General features: G+C 54.2%; 1 protein-coding gene across 2 annotated transcripts in view; it reads right to left on the reverse strand.

The window, feature by feature from the left end:
• Nucleotides 1-5,492, reverse strand: part of MTMR4 (myotubularin related protein 4) — a 56,637-nt gene extending 51,145 nt beyond the window's left edge. The window contains exon 1 of one of the 2 annotated variants that reach the window (XM_041484907.1): nt 5,411-5,492. The gene's annotated coding sequence lies outside the window, so the exon portion shown is untranslated. Of the gene's footprint in view, nt 1-4,013; nt 4,205-5,410 lie in introns of those variants that run through there. The other variant, XM_041484908.1, reaches the window with a different exon arrangement.
• Nucleotides 5,493-6,431: the final 939 nt, after the last annotated feature.

Below are 6,431 nucleotides of genomic sequence, written 5' to 3' on the forward strand. Positions count from 1 at the left end.
AATTTTCTCCCTGAACCTGCTGGGGGGGGAGGGGGGGGGGCGGGGGTTGAGAAGCAACAACTTCAGAGCTCCTCACATCCTCCTAAAGCTCCTCCTGAGCACCCCAGGTCACGAGCACCCGCAGAGTGATGAAGCTGCCAGGTGGTGCTGGCAGCCAAGCTGAGCTGCAGGAAGCACAGGCATGACCCAGGCTCCAGGCTGGCAGCCAGCCATGCTCTCCCAGGGTACCCTCAGTGAGATGTTCTCCAAACTGGGAGTAGGTGCCTCATAAACAAGATACTAAACAGGACAACGGCTACTCTTGTTCCCATTAAAACAGTGAAACAGATTCCACCTGGCTCTGTCCCACCGGTGGCCCTGAGTGTTATGTGTCCGTCATGCTCCTGCAATAAGACTTCTGCTGAGTCCTTTGAAAGATTAAAAAAAAAAAAAATTATTGCAAATCCAGGCAGCACAGTTGAAACAACAGAGAGAACTGAATAGATTCATGCTGGGTTGCCACAAGGCACTCATCCACTTGGGGGAAGCTGTCTACTTCAACAAGTTTCTAGAATAAAACAAACCAACAAAACCCTCTGAAGTTTCCAGAAGGAACAATGCAAACTGCAACCCTCGTTCGCTCGGAGCGATCCTCAGCTTCAGCAGGGACCATCAGGAAAAGGCTGGCAGAGCCTAAGCAACTGAACTGACTGCAGAGTAGAAATGCTTTGAGGGTCCTTACCATAAAGCTGTCACTCACAGGCAGTGCCATGTCCAAGCACGTTCTGAGAACAATTCCACAATTTCATTTTCTAGTGAAGAACTGGTCAGGTTGGAAAAGGAACAAGGACTCCACTTCCCAGCCAGTGCTGTTCTGACAGCATGAAATAGCAGAAAGCTGTGCTCCAGAGAATACCCCGCTGCAATTCTGGGCTTAAGTTCAGCTACAAGACTTTGCCCCCGAGCAGATAAGTTGTGAGCCATGTCTACCTCTGTCCCTGCTGCAGGCACAGGCTCCTCTGAAGCGGGGAGGAGCTGACAGCGGTCAGCAGCCTCAGCAAGAGTAACCAGATTTGGCTCTTGCTCCATCTCAGACAGAGGTACCCGATATGTCGCCTGTACTTTGTTATCAGAACATTCCCACCTATCTTATTTCTGCAAACCCCACTCCCAAGGCTTAGGAAAACCATAATCCTAACTGCCATCCTTCCTGTCAATGCTGTGCCTATCTCTGCGGTGGGATCAGGCCCACACCCCTGCAAGAGCCAGCGCAGTGTTTCTGTCCCCCAGGAAAATCAATGTTGGCAAAAGCAGAACTCTGTCACGCGTGGCCGGGCCAGCCGACCATCCTGGGTGTGCAGTGCCTGAGATCAGCTGTATCACACACACCGCTGAGCAAACACTCCACCTAGAAGTGAAGCAATAGGATCCACAAGGGAAGGCAGATCAGGAATGCTCTCCATCAGAGACTGAAGGGAATAAAGCGCCTAAAAAGCTCACAACATAAAAGGAAACCTCTGAGGCCAGAAACTTGATACATGTTGAAACAGAATATACTGACACATAACTCTCCACTCTTGGGATAGGCCCTGGGCAGGCTTCTCCCTCTTGAAGAAGAAATTTGAGGGCATCTCTCAACTGAGAGAGAGCAAGACAGACAAGGTAATAAGTAACAACAAAGGCCTTACAGCTGTTAAGAGCCGGGACTGTCAGATAAGTTCTGCTGATGCTCTGTCCCACTAAAGTTACCTCTGTCTGGAAAGGCCGAAGCTGCTCCCAGACCCACCACACACAGATCCCTGCACAAGGACATTGCAAACACACCCCATGAAAACTATCCCCACCTCACGAGGCAAACCCAGGTGTGTCAGAGCGACCAGAGGCTGCACATCAAACCTCAGCACGTGTGTCAGAAATCTCTCAGCAGCCCAGGACTGACTAAACTAGAGAGAAAGAAAAGAAAGTTTGAAGGAAATAAGTAAGGGGGAATGTGTGCAACTCAAAGAGGACTCCAAGAGCTCAGGCTTTGATACAAGGGTGCCCCAGCACCAGCACAGGCTTCCTGGCAGGAGCACAGGCTCATTTCAAACACTATTCAGCCACTGAACACGTCTCAGATTCATTTCAGCTCACATTCCCAGAAAAGAGCCCGTTTCCCGGTGCTGTGCCAGCACATCCAGCAGCACAGCGCTGCTGCCGCCGGAGCCTCCCAGTCAATCCCCTCTCTGAGGCTCTGGCTGCAAAGCCAAAGCACCTTGCACCAGGGCAGTTTCCTTCTGGGCAGAAATCCACCATCTCAAGGGAAAGCATGCCCCTCTCCTTGGATTTGGCTCTGGGCTGCAATGTGTGGATGCAGTTGTACTCATTGCTTCGGACAGGACAGGGACCAAATCACCCAGGAAAGTAGGCCTGAGCAGGCATTTGCTATTTATAAGCTAATCATCTGATCCCTCCGGAGGGAAATCCTATCCTTTGGGGCTGTTGGGAGTGCATGGAACTGTGGGAACGTCAGCGAGGAACAGGAGGGAAGCGATTATATCGGCCTGAAGCATGCTCCAAGTGACCAGACAAAATTCCTCCCTGCTCCATCACAGCCCCAGCATCCTCCTGAAGAACAGGTCAGTGATTATGAGCAGGGATTAATCTGTTATGCTAATTTATTAAGAACAAAGTAATTTTTTAATAGCTCTTATCTCCATTCATCATTATCTAAAAAGGGATCTGATCTAGTTCTGCAAAGAGCGACAGGTCTCACAGTAAGAGACCACTAGAAATCCAAAAACACACAGGAAACCGGCTGGCTGAAGGGTTGGAAGGGGAAAGGTATGAGCTTTCATAACTCTTTGATAATTATTAATTCCTTGGGGGAGCATGTCCTGGGAAGTTGAGTGTGATGTGCAAGTATGCAACACTGATTTCTTTCTTTCTGCTCACATTTCTCTCTCATAAAAATAATAGATGACACTGCTGGATTTTCCTGTGAAACAATGCTCAGTCATTTCCAACACCACTGCACACACTCAGTGCAACCACACACCCCCCAAGACAATCTCAGTTCTCTCTACCCTCCTTTTTCCTCACCTACCAAAGTATTACTGAGAACAACCCTCTCCCTCCACTGACAGCAGCCTCTGAAACAAACTGGAGACAGAAAAGAGGGATGGAAATAGCTCTGTCTCAAACAGCACAGACTAAAACCACATCTCTTGGAGGAGAGGGCCCAATGCCCAGAGCAATCCTCACCAACGGAGCCGACTGGAGTCATCCAGGCCTGGCACCTGCCTCCAGATGAGCAGAGCTCAGCGAGCACAGGCACCAGGCTGAGGAAAGGCTACTCACATCATCCCTGTGCTCCCCAGCACTGGCACAAGGGAGACTTTGAGAAGCCCCACACAAACAAAAAACAAAAGCAGGCCAGTGCATATTTGGCAGATTGAGATCACAATAAAAGCCGGCACAGCAGCATTCTCCAAAGTCTCTGTGGCAAGATCAGCCCCTAAATCTTCCCTTGATTTGGGTTTTGGGTTTGGTTTTTTTCCTTTTAGCTTGTTACAACCAAGTCTGACAGGTAAGTAACACAATTGTTGAGACAGGTGGGCTGGATGGACAACAAAACCCACAGCAGTGACACCTCTGAGGAAATGTCCCAGTCAAGGCTCTCTTAAAAAAATTAAATAATTGTCACAGCCAGATAAACAAATTCCTGAGAATGCTGCAAAGAAAAGGGGAACTCAGATGTTCCTAGAAATTTATAAGTGAAACTTTTACATTTATTTCCCAGTTTAATTAGGTGTCCATCTTCCAGCAAACTCCCTTAAAGACACCACAGCCACCTCACAGACCCCCAAGCAGAGCAGACCCCAAACTCCTGGGGCTGTGAGCCCAGTTGCTTTCATTAAAAAAAAGAAAAATATGGAGCCTCCATATAAAAGTTGGCAGCCAATACAATGTCATCACTGACTTAGGGAAGTTTGTTCTCATGCTTGCATCTCTGTTGCCTAAAGATATACATTTTGGATTCCATATAGACATACCCTGACCAGCCAGACTGAATTCCCAGTCTCCAGCCTCTGTTCTCCATAAGCAGATGCAGACTGGCCAGTTCTTCTCTCAAGTTCTTGCTGGAGAAAGCAGATGGAGTTCTCTCAGCATCACATGGCAGCTTTTTTCACCTTTATTCCCACCTCATACATGTTCAAACTCTGCCCAGCTTTCCACCGGCTTTGAACCACACACAAGCACCAAACCCAGGCACAGCAGCTTTTGCACCAGTGTGGGAGCTGAGTTAACACTCCCTCTCCTCCTCCTCAGTGAGGTACCAAAGACCACCCCCAGCCTAACTCCCTGTGTTCAATACATTCATGAACCCAGGCAAGAATTCCTGCCTCCCAGGACAGATCCCACTTCTCCCTCCCTTGTTTCTTTGTTCCCATTTCAGACTCCTCCTGAAGTTTGCTTTCTCTGGTAAAATATATGTGGTGGTCTCCAGTGCCAAACTAACCAGGCCACAGTGTCAGATTCTCATCTCCCATTTTTTACTCAGCACTCTGAGTTGCTCACGCAGTTCCTCAGCTTTTACCTGTCAGCTTCCTTCAAGTCATTGCCAAAATCACCGTCAGGATCCCTATGAGACAGTTAACATGACATGCCCAATACAGTTCTAGGAACCCCCATTTTACCATGGATTATTTTGTGTTCATTCCACTTCAGTTAATTCAGCAGGAAACCCCAAAGGCATCACATCAGCTGCTTTAGGGAAGCCAATGTTTACAACACAGCTGAGGGGTTTCTAAATAAATGTCAAACCTGCATCACCACCTCCACGCCAAACTTCAGTCAGCCACAGTTCCAAACCAGCACAGAACCAGCTCCTACCCAACACGGAGGGGAGGCACCTGCCCCAAACACAGCCGTGTGTGGCCTCCAGGGCACCGAGCAACCCCACCGCACGCAAAAAAGAACCAGCTCCGTGCCGCCACTCCAGATCTCTGTGGCACAAGAATCTCCCACCCGCCAGGCACTTCCAGGCGGGATCTGCACGGGCCCAGCGCGGGTGGACAGGAGAGGCAGGCGAGCCGCGCCCGCAGCCTCGGCCCGGGGACGGGCTCGGGCCCCGCGGCAGGGCCGGAGCAGGCAGGGCCGGCCCCAGCGGCAGCTCCGCGCCCCCTTCCTCGGTCTGACGGCGACCCCGCCTCCGCCCGCTGGCGACACCGCGGAACCTCCGGTGCAGCCCGGCCCGCAGGGCCGCCGCCGCCTCAGTGCTGCTGCCACCGGGCGGTGCCGCCCTTCACGGACAGGCCCCGGGGAGGCCGCGCACACCGGGCGGCGGGGAGAAGGAGCGGGGCCGCGGCGAGCGGCGGCCCGAGGAGCGGCGCTGGGTGCCAAGGCGGCGGGAGGGAAGCGGGAGAGTCCCGGGCAGCCCCGGCCTCACCTGTCCCGGCGGGTCCCGCCCGGCTCCGGCCGCGCCGCTCCCCCCTCTGCCGCGTGCAACTCCCGCCCGGCCCCCCCCGCCGGCCCGCGCGCTCCGGCCAATCAGCGCTCGGTACCGCCGGCGCCACCGACCAACCAGAGGAGAGAACGCGTCCCCGCCCAGCGCCACCGGCAGCCAGGCCACGCCCATCCACCCTCCCGCCAGGCCTATCCCGTGACATGAGAGGGGGCGGTGTCCGCCGCCCGAAGGCCAATGAGAAATCACAGCGCGTCCCGCCGCAGCCAATCGGCGGCCGCAAGGCGCCGCTCCTCAGAAAGGGCGGGCGGGTGGGCCGTCCCATCACGTGACCGCCCGGTGACAGGGACTCCCCTCAGCCCGGCCGGGCCCGCGGCGGCACGAGGGGTCCCGGAGCCCGATGGACCTCGGTCCCAGGCAGCGCCCAGGGGAACAACCCCGTGGCCGCCTCCGGTGTCTCGGCCGGGACAGGATGGCGCGGGGTCGCTGCCTCTGGGCCTGGCCTCGCGTTCTACGGAAGCCCCCTGAATGGTCAAGAGCTCGTGAGGCCTCCCCGCTCTATCGCCCCGCTCAGCCTCGGGCAGCTGCTGCTTCTCTCTGCCTGGATGTGCCTCCCCCGGGGCTGGATGGCCTCTGCCCCTCGCCTCGCCCCTGCATTTCCCAATCCGTGGCATTACTTCTGCCGTTCACATCCTCATCCTGCGGACCAGCCCAGCTAATGTAGTTAGGGGGTGATCTCGGGCTTTCTCACAGCCCAGGTTTTACAGTCCAGGATCCTGCGGGCTGCAATCACAGAGTAGTTGAAACTGGAAGGGACCTGTGGAGATCACCCAGTCCAACCCCTCTGCCAAGGCAGGGTCACCCAGAGCAGGTGACAGGAAGGCGTCTGGGTGCGTTTGGAATGTCTCCAGAGAGGGAGACTCCACGGCCTCTCTGGGCAGCTGTTCCAGTGCTCCCAGCTGCCAGCACAAAGTGGTGCTGCCCGAGGTGGTGTCTCTGCAGCCTC

The sequence above is a fragment of the Pyrgilauda ruficollis genome, unplaced genomic scaffold, assembly GCF_017590135.1.
Source record: "Pyrgilauda ruficollis isolate IOZ18807 unplaced genomic scaffold, ASM1759013v1 scaffold69, whole genome shotgun sequence".
In the NCBI taxonomy this organism is placed as follows: domain Eukaryota; kingdom Metazoa; phylum Chordata; class Aves; order Passeriformes; family Passeridae; genus Pyrgilauda; species Pyrgilauda ruficollis.